This window comes from Pongo pygmaeus, chromosome 6 (genome assembly GCF_028885625.2).
Source record: "Pongo pygmaeus isolate AG05252 chromosome 6, NHGRI_mPonPyg2-v2.0_pri, whole genome shotgun sequence".
Lineage (NCBI taxonomy): Eukaryota > Metazoa > Chordata > Mammalia > Primates > Hominidae > Pongo > Pongo pygmaeus.
Window position 1 is genome coordinate 103,623,953 of NC_072379.2, and position 16,386 is coordinate 103,640,338.

General features: G+C 41.8%; 1 protein-coding gene and 1 non-coding gene across 18 annotated transcripts in view; one reads left to right on the forward strand and one right to left on the reverse strand.

The window, feature by feature from the left end:
- SRPK2 (SRSF protein kinase 2) overlaps positions 1-16,386 on the reverse strand; it is a 292,635-nt gene that overhangs the window by 219,441 nt on the left and 56,808 nt on the right. The window lies entirely within an intron of this gene.
- LOC129041910 (U6 spliceosomal RNA) lies at positions 7,513-7,619 on the forward strand. The gene has a single exon (XR_008504016.1). It is a non-coding gene; the product is annotated as a U6 spliceosomal RNA (small nuclear RNA).

Below are 16,386 nucleotides of genomic sequence, written 5' to 3' on the forward strand. Positions count from 1 at the left end.
TACAAAACGTTAAAAAAATTAGTCAGGCACAGTAGCAGTAGCGCATACCTGTAGTCACAGCTACCTGGGATACTGACGCAGGGGGATCACCTGAGCCTAGGAGGTCAAGGGTGCAGTGAGCCTAGATCGCACCACTGCACTCCAGCCTGAACAAGAGAAGACCCCGTCTCTTAAAAACAACAACAAAAAAAGTCTTGGTGTATGTGCTTGGCTGAGAAGCCAACAGGGCGAAGCTACCATCTGTGGAACTATGACTGAAGGCTTCTTAAGTCAGAATCCTGCCCAGGTGGAAAAACAGGGCAATGCTGCGGGGCCTCGGATAGCCTTGGCTACTGGTCCCCCGCCAGCGGGACACTCTGCCCTACCACACATGGGGACATGGGTCCGGTGCGGAGAGCCATCATCCTGGAAAACAAGGTGTGGCAGTAAAGGTGGCCACCCCCTCTCCTGTCACGCAACACAGGTTCGTGGGGAACCTGGCACTAAACCTTTCATAGATGACCTGCTTTTGGGTCAAGGTTTCATAGGTAGCAGAGCAGCTCCCTCGGTGCAATCTACTGAAATCATCAGCCCTTGACACAAGGGTTTGTTAACAAGCAAAAAACAAAAATAAAAATAAATAAAATAACTTTTTTAAAAAACAAATTAAAAAAAAAAAGAAAAAATGATTTTTAAAAAGTCATCCTTGACTTTCCTCTTAATTCATACCCTATCATTAAATCCAATCAACTCTACATTCAAAATAAGTCCTTAATCTGACCACTTCATCTCCTCTACTAAGACCACCTGGCCAAGCCACAGTGCAACAGCATGCTCTCTAGTCTCCTAGCTTTCACTCTTACCACTCTATAATCCATTCCCCATATGGTGGCCAGAGTGACTTTTTAAAATTTGAAACAAAGCTGCAGAAAGGCATAGTACAAAGAACTTTTTTATACTGCTTTGAAGTACATTATCTTCTCCATTATTTACAGTAATCCTGAGAAATAACTATAATAAGTTTACTTTCTTTTTCATGGATAGACAAGGCTCAGAGAAGTGCACTGATTTGCCCAATATTACACAGCGAATAACTGGCAAGATCATGACTGGCCTTCTAAATACTATCAATTATGCCATTCAAGTCCCTCTGCATGTATGCTACTTATTAATCACCCTCATAAGTCCTAACATCCTTTCAATGCCCAGAATTACAGGAATGTTTCAAAAGAACAGCTAGAGGTACGGAAACACTATGATTTTCAACCCTACCTACAAATTTCTTTCCTGCTAAAAGCATAATGCATGCTCTGACTACAGGCTTACCACATGGCAAATGTTTTTGTAAAGAATTAAAGGTGGCCAGGCGCGGTGGTAATCCCAGCACTTTGGCAGGTGGAGGCAGGTGGATCACCTGAGGTCAGGAGTTCAAGACCAGCCTGACCAACATGGTGAAACCTAGTCTCTACTAAAAATACAAAAAATTACCCGGGAGTGGTGGTGGGAGCCTGTAATCCCAGCTACTCAGGAGGCTGAGGCAGGAGAAGCACTGGAACCCAGGAGGCGGAGGCTGCAGTAAGCTGAGATCGTGCCATTGCACTCCAACCAACCTGGGCGACAAGAGCAAAACTCCGTATCAAAAAAAAAAAAAAAAAAAATCCGTATCAAAAAAAAAAAAAAAAAGTTCAAGGTATAAGCAAAAGAGCCCTGATAATGAGCAATTTAGCAGCATATTCCATGAGGCTGCAAGCTACAGCACGCCAGCTGTATTTGTTAGAACATATGGAGCTAAAACTGGCCTTTACATTTTTGTTTTAATGGTTGGGGAAAAAAATCAATGGAATAATTCATGACACCTAAAAATTCTTAGTTAATTCAAAGTTCTGTGTCCATAAACGAAGTTTGATTGAACACAATCTTGCTCATTTGTTTATGTATGGTCCATGGCTGCTTCCACACTACAATGGCAGAGTTAAGCAGTTGCAACAGAGGTCACGTGGCCTGAAATGTCTAAATTATTTATCTGGTCTTTTACAGAAGAAGTTTGCTAACCACTGCCAATCTCTTGGTTCTGTACCTCTCGCCAGCATCCTGACCTCTCTCCTCCCTGCCAAGTCCAGGTGAAGCTTTCCCCTAGCAACTGATACTTCTCCCACCACTTTACACCGCATTTTGAGATGAATTAATTGTTACACATCTGACTCCAAAGCCAGATAAGAAGATAACAAGATGCTGAAGCATGAGGCCCACATGTCCTGGTTTATTACTACATCCCCAGAGCCTAGCAATGCCCATTTATAGTAGATGCCCAATATTAGCTGAATGAATGAAAGAACACAAGATACTTAATACAGATTAGCTTATCTAAACAACTCTAAAATTTATAGGAGTGTTTTTTTGTTTTGTTTTGTTTTGTTTTGAGACGTAGTCTCACTCTGTCACCCAGGCTGGAATGCACTGGCGTGATCCCGGCTCACTGCAAGCTCCGCCTCCCGGGTTCACGCCATTCTCCTGCCTCAGCCTCCCGAGTAGCTGGGACTACAGGAAGCCACCACCATAGCCGGCTACTTTCTGTATTTGTAGTAAAGACAGGGTTTCAATTCTGACCTCAAGTGATCAGCCCACCTTGGCCTCCCAAAGTGCTGGGATTACAGGCATGAGCCACAGTGCCCAGCCTATAGGAGTTTCTTCCAGAAGATACCAAAAATACAGATTATCAGACTTCCAGGGGAGACATACAAATGACTCTATCCCTGGGCTCACTCCAATCAAAATCCCCAACTGCATCCAAAATGGATCAGGGCAGGAGGGTAGATTGCAGAGTGGAAGGAGTGATAAATCAATATGCAGCCCAATGTATTTTTTAAAACACTTTTTAAAGCCTGGGGGCAGTGGCTCACACCTGTAATCCCAGCATTTTGGGAAGCCGAGGCGGGTGGGTCACCTGAAGTCAAGAGTTTGAGACCAGCCTGGCAAACATGGTGAAACCTTGTCTCTACTAAAAATACAAAAAATTAGCCAGGTGTGGTGGCAGACGACTGTAATCCCAGCTATTCAGGAGGCTGAGGCAGGAGAATCACTTGCACCTGGGAGGTGGAAGTTGCAGTGAGCTGCGATCAGGCCACTGACTCCAACCTCGGTGACAGAGCCAGGCTCTGTCTCAAAAAAAAAAAAAAAAACAAAAAAAAACAAATAAAAAACAAAGGCCGGGCGCGGTGACTCACGCCTGTAATCCCAGCACTTTGGGAGGCCGAGACAGGCGGCTCACGAGGTCAGGAGATCGAGACCATCCTTGCTAACACGGTGAAACCCCATCTCTACTAAAAATACAAGAAAATTAGCCGGGCATAGCGGCGGGCACCTGTAGTCCCAGCTACTCAGGAGGCTGAAGCAGGAGAATGGTGTGAACCTGGGAGGCAGAGCTTGCAGTGAGCCGAGATTGCACCACTGCACTCCAGCCTGGGCAACTCAGCGAGACTCCGTCTCCAAAAAAAAAAAAAAAAAATTTAATAGAAACTCAGCTGGGTGCAGTGACATGTACCTGTAATCTCAGACACTCAGGAGGCTGACGTGGGAGGATCACCTGAGGCCAGGAGTTCAAGGCCAGCCTGGGCAACATAGCGAAACCCCATCTCTTAAAAAATAAAATCAATATTTTTAAATAAGTAAATAGAATAAGAACTGCAACTTCCAGTCTCAGATGTAAGAGTTTACATATTACTGATCTATAGGGCCAGTTTTAACCACCTCCCCCAAATTTTTTTCTCCCACATTGCCTGAATCTTTATATATTTCACCATGTCACACTGCCTATTAGTCATCTAATTTATTCTCTCACCCTAAAAGAAAGCTCTTTTCTGAAATACAAATAGATCTGAAAAATGAAAGAAGATAACAAAATATCATGTACTAATGTGGATGGATAAGGTAGTTTTGAGGGGAAGAGAAGAGTGGATATTAAAAGAAGATGAAGACCTCAAAGACTGAGACAGACCTAGTTAAGATTTTGAAACAGAAAGAGCAGGGAAAACTAAGAATGCTGGGAAACAAATACAAAAATTAGCCCAGCATGGTGGTGGACGCATGGAATCTCAGCTACTCGCGAGGCTGAGGTGGGGAGAATCACTTGAACATGGGAGGTGGAGGCTGCAGTGAGCCGAGATTGCACCACTGCACTCCAGCCTGGGAGACAGACTGAGACTCCATCTCAAAAAAAAAAAAAAAAAAAAAAAAAAAAACAGAAGGCTAGGAAACAGAACAAAAGAGCAGCAGAAGATGGGAAAAGGTACAGAAAATGAAGTGACACCCAATTCAGCATTTTTCCCCATTTTCTCCTGTAGAAAAACAGAAGAAAGGGCTCATCTCCATGGCTTAAGAACGCCTGGCATGGTGGCTCATGCCTGTTATCCCAGGACTTTAGGAGGCCGAGACAGGCAAATCATTCGAGGCCAGGAGTCCGAGACCAGCCTGGCCAACATGGTGAAACCCCGTCTCTACTAAAAAAATACCAAAATTAGCCAGGTGTGGTGGCACACACCTGTAATCCCAGCTACTCGGGAGACTGAGGCAGGAGAATCGCTTGAACATAGGAGGCAGAGGTTGCAGTGAACCGAGATCACGTCCCAGCACTCCAACTTGGGCAACAGAGCGAGGCTCTGTCTCAAAAAAATTAAAAATAAAAATAAAATAGCCAGGCGCGATGGCTCACGCCTGTAATCCCAGCACTTTGGGAGGCCACGGGAGGATCACAAGGTCAAGAGATTGAGACCATCCTGGCTAACACGGTGAAACCCCATCTCTACTAAAAATACAAAAAAATTAGCCGAGTGTGGTGGCGGGTGCCCGTAGTCCCAGCTACTCAGGAGGCTGAGGCAGAATGGCATGAACCCGGGAGGCGGAGCTTGCAGTGAGCCGAGATCGCGCCACTGCACTCCAGCCTGGGTGACAGAGCAAGACTCCGTCTCAAAAATAAATAAATTTAAAAAAATAAAATAAAATATAAAAAATTAAAATAAAACCAGTAACAACATGAGAATTGACTCCTGTCTCCATTTCTATTCATTCCATAGCTAGAAATCTTTATAATGGATGGGAAAAAAGAAGAGCAGGAGTAGCAAACATTAACAACAGGGGAAATAAACATTCGCCTTAATACTGACATGACTCTTCCTAGAAAACCCAAGGAAATTAATTTGAAACTACTAGAATTAATGAATTTGATAATTTGTTAGATTAAAAGGGCATCCATACTTTACAGTAAGAAGGATTCTAAAACTGCACCCATGCCAGCAACACTAAGATTAAAAAGTGGTGGCAAGAGGGTCACGTGCAGTGGCTCCTGCCTGTAATCTAGGTGCTTTCCGAGGCCAAGGCAGGAGGACTGCTTGAGGCCAGAAGTTTGAAACCAGCCTAGGCAATACAGTGAGACACCTGTATCTATTAAAAAAAAAAAACAAAGAAAATAAATTAGCCAGCATGGCTGTGCATGCCTATAGTTCCAGCTACTCAAGAGGCTGAGAAAAGGAGGGTTCCTTGAATCCAGGAATTTGAAGCTACAGTGAGCTGTGATTCTGCCACTGCATTCCAACCCAAGTGACAAAGCGAGACTCTGTGTCTTAATTAAAAAAAAAAAAAAAAAGGCCAGGCACGATGGCTCACGCCTATAATCCCAGCACTTTGGGAGGCCGAGGTGGGTGGTTCACTTGAGGTCAGGAGTTTGACAACAGCCTGACCATCATGGTGAAACCCCATCTCTACCAAAAATATTTTTTTAAAAGATTAGCTGGGTGTGGTGGTGCATGACTGTAATCCCAGCTACTTGGGAGGCTGAGGCAGGAGAATTACTTGAACCTGGGAGGGAGAGGTTGCAGTGAGCCAAGATTGTGCCATTGCACTCCAGCCTGGGCGACAGAGCGAGACTCCATTTCAAAAAAAAAAAGAGGTGATGACAAACAAAATACAAACTGAGTACTAATAAATAGACTAAAATAGTATTTCTCTAGTCAGATTTAAATGTTAAATCCTTAAAACAACCACAAGCGATAAAATAATACGTAATAAATATATTTAAAACAAATAGTTATTACACAATTTGTATCATATTTCATACTATATTCAACAAAAAAGTTCAGATATATCGAAGAGTTATAAATAAAAAATAGTCCATAACATAAACTATTGATCCTAAAACCATATCCTGGCTTTGGGGGAGAGAAGGAAAAATTTCTGAGTCAAGAGACAAGAGAGATGAATAGTAAACTTAAATGAGTTCTGACATACAAAACTTAAACCTTTGCAAAGTTCACTCCTTCAATAACTACTTTTTAAATACATACGACATTTCACACACTGTGCTTAGGCCCTGATTTTTCAAAGTTTGAATAAAGCACATATGAGCCCTCATCTCACAGAACTGAAGTCTACCAGAAAACACAGTAAATAGCACAAAAAGCGTACGGAAAGTTGTAATAAATAAGTACTAGAGGAAAAGACACATATCTCCAAGGGAACACGAACTTAGGAGGGACCACAGATGTAACGGTCATGAAAGTCTCCAAGGCATGACATCAAAGCTGACGACAGAAGGAAGAACTCATACCTTGGCCAGGTGCAGTGGCTCAGGCCTACAATCTCAGCACTTTGGGAGGCCAAGGCAGGTGAATCACATGAGGCCAGGAGTTTGAGACCAGCCTAGCCAACAGGGTGAAGCCCCATTTCTGAAAGAAAAAAAGAAAAGAAAAAGAAAAAAAAGAAGAACACATGCTAACCAGATGAGGACTGGGGAAAGCCAGCAGCACAAAGGCCCAAAGCAGGTAAAAGAGGACCAACCTTAGTAACACCAACAAAACAACGGCGAATAATAAAAGGCAATATTCTAAAGCACCAAGAAAAACACAGCTTCCCACACAACAAATCATCAACAAAGGGAAATGTACATTCCTCATTGCCACCTGAAAAAACTAAACAAAATGTGAAGCCAAAAGCTGAAGGGGATGAAGCAAAACAAGTACATATATACAATCAACAGAACTGTAAATTTGGTTGCTCTTTCTAAAAGACAACCTGAAAATAATGATAGAAACTAGCATTGCTCATAACTTTGGACTCAGATTCCAAATACCTTCTATTTCCAAAAAAAAATTACTCTTCCTAACCTTAAAACAAACTGCACAAAAGATACCCACAGTGGGAGAAAACAGTGATATGTAAAAAATAAGTGCTCGCTTTGTAGGCCAGGCGCAGTGTCTCATGCCTGTAATCTCAGCACTTTGTGAGGTCAAAGTGGTTGGATCACCTGAGGTCAGGAGTTCAAGACCAGACTGGCCAACATGGTGAAACACTATCTGTACTAAAAATACAAAATTTAGCAAGGCGTGGTGGTGGGTACCTGTTAAGTACAGCTACTAGGAAGGCTGAGGCAGGAAGATAGCCTGAACCTGGGAGGTGGAGGTTGCAATGAGCACATATCATGCCACCACACTCCAGCCCAGGTGACAGAGTGAGACTCCGTCTCAAAAAAAAAACAAAAAATGAGTGCTTGCTTCAGCAGCACATATACTAAAATTGGAACAATACAGAAATGATTGGCATGGCCCCTGCCCAAGGATGACTCGCAAATTCATGAAGTGTTCTAGTAATTTTTTACATAACAAAATAAGGCCGGGTGTGGTGGCTCACACCTGTAATTCCAGCCCTTTGGGAGGCCAAGGTGGGTAGGTCACGAGGTCAGGACTTGGAGACCAGCCCGGCCAACATGGTGAAACCCTATCTCTACTAAAAATACAAAAATTAGCTGGGCGTGGTAGCACTCGCCTGTAATCCCAGCTACTTGGGAGGCTGAGGCAGAAGAATAGCTTGAACCCGGGAGGTGGAGATTGCAGTGAGCCCAGATCGTGCCACTGCACTCCAGCCTGGGCGACAGAGTGAGACTCCGTCAAACAAACAAACAAATAAATAAATAAAACAACCAAAAAGCCTAAAACTATGGATGTAAATTGTGATGTATGAAATGTTACATTGGAAATTATAATATAGGTTGGATAATACCCAGAAATGTTTATTGTAACAAATATTAAGTAATAACATTTAGCAGTTTGTGTATACAGAACATATAAAACAAAGACCTTCAAAAATTTCTAATCTGAAGTGACAAATTTAATTAATGTTTAGTAATCATCGATTGCTCTGCTCAGGATTATGTTCAACTGTATACAGTATTTTTAATTCAAACATTAGAGAACAAAGAGTATTTTAACATTTATCTCTCATAAATGAAAACTGCTAATATTACAAAAAATAGCTCCATATTCCCTGAAAAGTATGGCCTGAGAGCCAATCTCTTTCCTACTTTCCAGTAGGAGTTACTTTCTGCTCCCTGCTAGTTCATTTTGTACAGTTTTATGAGGGAGAGAGAGACAGAAGAGAATACACATATACATTTATTAACAATATTTGGTAATGAGCTTTTGGAAAATGTTTATAAACAGTATCATGCTTTATGTACCATTTACCATTCTAGCCTAATGCTGTAATAACTGATCTAAATACCAACTAATCTACTACATTTATACCATTATAACATATAAATATACAGATTTCTTCCAGTCATTTATATCAGAAAATGCTGTGATGTTTCTGATTTGTTTTTGTTTTGTTTTGTTTTGTTTGAGACAGAGTTTCGCTCTTGTTGCCCAGGCTGGAGTGCAGTGGCGCGATCGCAGCTCACTGCAACCTCCGCCCTCCGGTTGCAAGTCATTCTCCTGCCTCAGCCTCCCAAGTAGCCGGGATTAAAGGCGCCCACCTAATTTTATTTTATTTTTTATTTTTTATTTTTTTATTTTTTGAGACGGAGTCTCACTCTGTTGCCAGGCTGGAGTGCAGTGGCGCAATCTCGGCTCACCACAACCTCCATCTACTGGGTTCAAGCAATTCTTCTGCCTCAGCCTCCCAAGTAGCTGGGCCTATAGGCACACGCCACCATGCCTGGCTAATGTTTGTATTTTTAGTAGAGATGGGGTTTCACCACGTTGGCCAGGATGGTCTCATCTCTTGACCTTGTGATCCGCCCACCTTGGCCTCCCAAAGTGCTGGGATTACAGGCGTGAGCCACCACGCCCGGCCAACGCCTGGCTAAGTTTTGTATTTTTAGTAGAGTCGGGGTTTCACCATGTTGGCCAGGCTGGTCTCGAACTCCGACCTCATGATCCACCCGCCTTAGCCTCCCAAAGCGCTGGGATTACAGGCATGAGCCACTGCGCCTAGCCCTGATGTTTCTGGTATTAAAATACGTATACAGTTTGGCTGGGCACGGTGGCTCACTTCTGTAATCCCAGTACTTTGGGAAGCTGAGGCAGGAGGATCACTTGAGGTCAGGAGTACGAGACCAGCCTGACCAACATGGTGAAACCCAGTCTCTACTAAAAATGCAAAAAAATTAGCCAGGTATGGTGGCACATGCCTGTAATCCCAGCTACTCAGGAGGCTGAGGCAGGAGAATTACCTGAACTCGGGAGGCAGAGGTTGCAGTGAGCCAAGATCATGCCACCGCACTCCAACCTTCCAGCCCGGGATACATACCAAAAAAAAATTAATTAACTTAACACTACTTATTGGCTGGGCGCAGTAGCTTATGCCTGTAATCCCAGCACTTTGGGAGGCCAAGGTAGACGGATCACTTGAGGTCAAGGAGTTCGATATCAGTCTGGCCAACACGGTGAAACCCCGTCTCCACTAAAAATACAAAAAAATTAGCCAGGTGTGGTGGCACATGCCCGTAATCCCAGCTAATCGGGAGGCTGAGGAAGGAGAATCGCTTGAACCCAGGAGGCAGAGGCTACAGTGAGCCGAGACTGCACCAATGCATTTCAGCCTGGGCAACAAGAGCAACACTCCATCTCAAAAAATAAATAAATAACACTACTTATTATCAAATAATTATTAAACTTTTAATAAAGGAAGACAAAAAATTCCCAATTCCATGACTGATTATTTATAGCCACAAGATAATAAGGCAAACAATTGCATTATCATTCAGTTTTTAAAAGAACTAAGAGCAAATAATTCAATTATCAAAAATCAACTCATAGCTTTAAAATGAACCTTGGGCTGGATGTGGTGGCTCACATCTGTAATCCCAGCACTTTGGGAAACAGAGGCAGGAGAACTGGATGAGCCCAGGAGTTCCAGACCAGCCTGGGAAATACAGTGAGACCTCATTTCTACAAAACATTTTGAAAATTGGTCATGGTGTTGTCTGTCTCTTGTTCCAACTACTGGAGAGGCTGAGGTGGGAGGCTCAACTGAGCCCAGGAGGTGGAGGTTGCAGTGAGATGGTGCCACTGCACTCCAGCCTGGGTAACAGAACAAGACCATCTTTTTAAAAAAAAAAAAAAAAAAAAAAAAGGCAGCCAGGCGCGGTGGCTCACATCTGTAATCCCAGCACTTTGGGAGGCTGAGGCAGGCAAATCACCTGAGGTCGGGAGTTCAAGACCAGGCTGACCAACATGGAGAAACCCCGACTCTACTAAAAAAACAAGAAATTAGCCGAGCGTGGTGGCAGGCGCCTGTAATCCCAGCTACTCGGGAGGCTGAGGCAGGAGAATTGCTTAAACCCGGGAGGCAGAGGTTGTGGTGAGCCGAGATCACGCCATTGCATTCCAGCCTGGGCAACTAGAGCAAAACTCCATCTAAAAAAGAAAAACTTTGCTTATCGTATAAAAATAAAATATATACCAAATTTTCAAATTAAATAACATTTACTAAAGCCAAAAGCACAAAATGTTTATTTATTTAAAAAATCAAATGTTATCTTATTTACGATTTATAGTATTTTTCTTGAATTTTTCTTAAAAATAAATTTGGATATTGATTTGTTGCCACCTACTGGTTAAATTCATATTTGAATGGCATTTCACATCAAATATTCACTACAGTTAATAGAAAACACAGAGAAAAAAAGTAATGTTCTTTTCTTTACAACATTTTACTAAACTACTATGATAAATTCTGCTTTGGAAAAGTTTGTAAAGTTACCTCACACAATGGTGGCTTGACTTTTGACAATATCTTCACTCAAATTTTTCTTTAGTGTGTTGGGACTATTTTAAAATACCATTATAATTTATTAGAAATATAAAACCTTTAATGAAAATACTTTCAAGATGTTATTTTTAAATTTACAATTCAAACGTATATGTACCAGTTTTTCAGGATATTGGAGTTATATAGAATTTAGTGTATTACCATCTTTTTACAGTTGATTTGTTAGGACTGAAAACCAAAAAAAAAGTTCTCATTACATTCGTTGTTATATGTCTTAAGTAAATTTTACTCTATAGCAATCCCTCCTCTAAATTCCTTTTTCATACTACACGTTGAGGAAAGAGTCTGTTGTCTTACTGAACTACCGTTAAAACCACTTCCAGATTTTAAAAGCATAACAAATTTAACACTTTGAGTTCCCAATTCTAATAAATCAACTGTAAAAAGGCATTCCCTACAGTGACTGTGGAAATGTGAACATGGATTGAGTCTCTGTTTTTTGTTTTTTTGAGACAGGGTCTCGCTCTGTTGCCCTGACTGGAGTGCAATGGTGCCATTTTGGCTCACTGCAACCTCTGACTCCAGGTTCAAGCGATTCTCCTGCCTCAGCCTCCCAAGTAGCTGGGATTACAGGCACCCGCCACCACACCTAGCTAATATTTGTAATTTTAGTACAGATGAGGTTTCACCATGTTGGCCAGGCTAGTCTCGAACTCCTGACCTCAAGTGAGCCACCCACCTCGGCCTCCCAAAGAGCTGGGATTACAGGCATGAGCCACCCATGCCTTGATTTTTAGATGACACCAGAAAAATTATCTTAATTTTGTTGATTGTGATAATGCATTATGATTATGCAATAAATGCATGATTGCTATGGGCTGAATTGTGTCCCCCCAAAATTCGTATGTTGAAGCCTTAACCCCCAGTGTGATATCTGAAGGTGGGGCCTTTGGCAGGTAATTAGGGTTAGGGTTAGAGGAAGGCATCAATGATAGTGAGGCTCATGAAGGGATTTTTTTTTTTTTTTGAGATGGAGTCTTGCTCTGTTGCCCAGGCGGGAGAGCAATGGCACAATCTTAGCTCACTGCAACCTCTGCCTCCCCGGTTCAAGCGATTCTCCTGCCTCAGCTTCCCAAGTAGCTAGGATTACAGGCGCCTGCCACCATGCCCAGCTAATTTTTTTATTTTTAGTAGAGACGGGGTTTCACCATGTTGGCCAGGCTGGTCTCAAACTCCTGACCTCAGGTGATCCAACCGCCTCAGCCTCCCAAAGTGCTAAGATTACAGGCATGAGCCACCACAACTGGCCTCATGATGGGATTATATAAAGAGAGACACCAGACAGCTTGCTCCCTAACTCTCCTAAGTGTGATGGCACAGTGAGACAGAAGCCATCTGCAAGCCAAGAACAGGGGCCTCCTGGAACCTGACCATGCTGGCAGCCTGATCTCAGACTTTCGGCCTCCAGCACTGTGAGAAAGAAATGTCTGTTGTTTTAAGCCACCCCGTCTATGGTATTTTGTTACGGCAGCCCGAGTCAACTAAGACAGTGATGTATATAGAAACATGTAAGGAAGAAATAATATGCAAGAGATATAACAATAATATGCCAACTACTTTTAAATACAGTTGCAAAAAAGAAAAAAATGGAACAAAATCTTAATGTTTGTTAAATTTAGGTGCCAGGTACTTAAGGGTTTCATATGCTATCAGCTCAGTTTCTAAGTTTGAAGTTTCTTATAATTAAAAAAAAAACTTAAGAATATTAAAAAAAAAAAAAAACTTTTTCAGTATAACTCCTAGAACCAAAACCCTGAAAATAAAATGTTTTAAGATAAAGTACTAATTTGAAATTATTACAAAGCAAAAATAAAAGGTGAGTAGAAACTTTACCATCTTTAAATAAATTTAGTAAAAATTGTTACAAGTTTTTTTGTTTTGTTTTGTTTTTTGTTTTTGAGACAGTCTCCCAGGCTGCAGTAGCACGATCTCCGCTCACTGCAACCTCCACATCCCCAGCTCAAGCGATTCTCCTGCCTCAGCCTTCCAAGCAGCTGGGATTACAGGCGTGTGCCACCAGCACCACCACGGCTGACTGATTTTTTTGTAATTTTAGTAGACTCGGGGTTTCACCATGTTGGCCAGGCTGATTTCAAACTCCTGACCTCAGGTGATCCACCCACCTCAGCCTCCTAAAGTCCTGGGATTACAGGCGTGAGCCACTGTGCCCCGCAGATTTTTAAGTTAATATAAAAGTCCAACCTAAGGGTCTCAAGCTAAAAGCACTGACCTTAAAGGCTAGTATTCTGTTGTAACTAAGCGGCCTGTTCAAATCACTTTTATCAGGGGTTAAATTTTCTTAATTATGAAAGAGAAATAATTTTTGAATCCTGTTGTAAATAGGATGATTTTCATTGTATATATCCAATAAACTATTGTTGAAGTATTTTACTTTTTTCCTGTAGTTTGGAATTGTTTATTTTGACCCTTTTTGGTTATAACAGTTCTCAAATTAGAATCTCGGATTTTTCAAAAAGATAATATCACCTGAAAATAATAAGTTTTGCTTCTTTCTAACCTGTAGGGGGTGTTTTTGTCTGATTGCACTAACACTGCTAAATACCATAATACTACACAACAAAAAGGGAGAGCAGTCAACTCAATATTGTACCTGATTTTGAAAGGAATAATAGTTATGACATTAACTATTAAAACTAATTTTTCAATAATTTTGAGAAAGTGTCTTTCTATTTGTATTTTACAAAGAGTTTTGAAAGGACAGATATACAAGCACGCGCCTTTGATCCATTCTTGCGTTAATTAAGTCACGGAAATCTGTTCTAAAGCAAAGATGAATAATTTCATATTTTATGTATAATTCTGAGACATCATTGTAAACTATTCAAAGTTCTATGCCCAAAATACATGCCCTCAGGAATTTTGAATAGAGGTACAAAAAGCCATTCCTCCTCTAGTTGAAGATTCCAAACTAGTTTTGGGGTTCTTAAATCTGTTTATTTCAATCACCTCATTCATTCCATAAGCACTTATTAATTACCTGTGATCCAGGGACTATGAACCAAACATAGAAGAATATAATGATTAAGAGACAACTTCTCATCTTCAAGGAGCTCACCTAATTGTCTTAAATATTGTTAACATAATAATGAAGGAAGAAACATCCACCTGAGATATCCCGAAGAATTCAGAGGAAGGAACAGCAGTCCTGAACACTGAGTGACAATGGTCAATGGCATCTCTCCAAGTATGGGCCATGAACTCCTGTGACCCCTGAGAATAATACTAAAACACTGTTTGCTTTTTTCATTGACAGTGCAATAGCAAAGGTACGTGCCTGGCCAGGATCCTGGTCCTAATTCATGCTAAGGCACTAGTATTTCTAGTGCCTTGATTGATGCTAATACTAGTGCCTTGGCATGAATCAAGGACAGAATCCTGACTGGGCGTGGTGGCTCACACCTGTAATCCTAGCACTCTGGAAGGCCAAGGCAGGCAGATCACTTGGCAGCTGTTTGAAACCAGCCTGGCCAACATGGTGAAACCCCATCTCTACTGAAAACACAAAAATTGTCCTGGCGCGGTGGCACACACCTGTAGTCCCAGCTACTCGGGGGGCTGAGGTGGGAGGATCACTTGAGTCCAGGAGGTGGAAACTGCAGTGTGCCAAGATCATGCCACTGCACTCCAGCCTAGGAGACAGAGTGAAACACTGTCACAAAAAAAAGGAAAAAAAAAAAGGCCAGGATCCGTAACTATACCGATAGTCATTATATTCTTCATCATCATTTTTTAAATGTCTGTAACAAAGAAGTAAAAAATTATTTTTATTAATCTCTAACCTTAAAGACGTATCTTTTTAAAATTCTGTGCAAGAAAATAGGAAGTACGCATAAAGAACTTATGCCGTACAACAAAATAAAATGACTATTTCAAGAAAAAGCAAGTGGGCAGTTGAGTTGTGAGCTAAAGCAGTCAATTTTTTCATGGAGCACCATGAAAGAACAAAAGACACATAAATTATGGTTATGCAAAGTAAAATATACAACACTTTCTTTTCTTTCCTTTCCTTTTTTTTTTTTTTTTTGAGACAGGTCTTGCTCTGTCACCCAGGCTGGAGTGCAGTGGTGGTGTCATCACAGCTCAACACAGCTTCTATCTCCCAGGCTCAAGTGATCCTCCCAACTCAGTCGCCCAAGCTCCCAAGTAGGTGGGAACACTAGCACACACCACCACGCCCAGCTAAGTTTTTTGGTTTTTGTTTTTTGGTTTTGAGGTGGGTTTGTCTTTTTGTAGAGACTAGGTTTCACTATGTTTTCCATGCTTGTCTCAAACTCCTGGGCTCAAACTATCCTCCTGCCTCAGCTTCCCAAAATGCTGTGATTACATGATTGAGCCACTATACAAGGCCACAGCAGATTTTCTTAAAAAATGAAGCAAGACTGTCCAATTAAAGGAAAAGATATGGCAGTATTTGTTGTTAATAACATTCAAGCTTTCAAGAGAAACAAAATTTCTTAGAACTTGTATCTGCCACTAAGAAGCATTAACAGGCTGCAATAAAGACTTTTCTAATGAGATATTAATGATTTTTTTAGATATTATATAATGATATGTGTCAACATTTAAAAGATCTGCATACCTCAGTCAGCCAGTATTTTCCAAGTGATTAACGGATGATGTCACAAAAGCATGCATTGGGGAAAACACAATAGACTTATCTCATGCAGGATATGGCCAGAAAAAAAAGAAAACCATAGGCCCGGTGCAGTGGCTCATGCCTGTAATCCCAGCACTTTGGGAGGCCGAGGCAGGCAGACCACAAGGTCAGGAGTTCGAGACCAGCCTGACCAACATGGTGAAACCCCGTCTCTACTAAAAATACAAAAATTAGCCAGGCGTGATGGCGCAGGCCTGTAATCCCAGCTACTCAGGAGGCTGAGGCAAAAGAATCGCTGGAATCTGGGAGGCAGATGTGAGCCAAGATCGTGCCATTGCACTCCAGCCTGGGAGAAAGGGCGAGACTCCGTCTCAAAAAAAAAAATGAAATGTGGCAGGACGCGTACCTCATGCCTGTAATCCCAGCACTTCAAGAGGCCAAGGCAGCTGGATCACTTGAGGCCAGGAGTTTGGGACCAGCCTGGTCAGCATAGCACAACCCCATCTCTACTAAAAATACAAAAATTAGTCAGGCATGGTGGTGCACACCTGTAGTCCCAGCTACTTGGGAAGCTGAGGCACAAGAATCCTTAAGCTCAGGAGGCAGAGGTTGCAGTGAGCCAAGATGGCATCACTGCACTCCAGTCTAGGCAACAAAGCAATTCTGTCTCAAAAATAAAAAAACGGGAC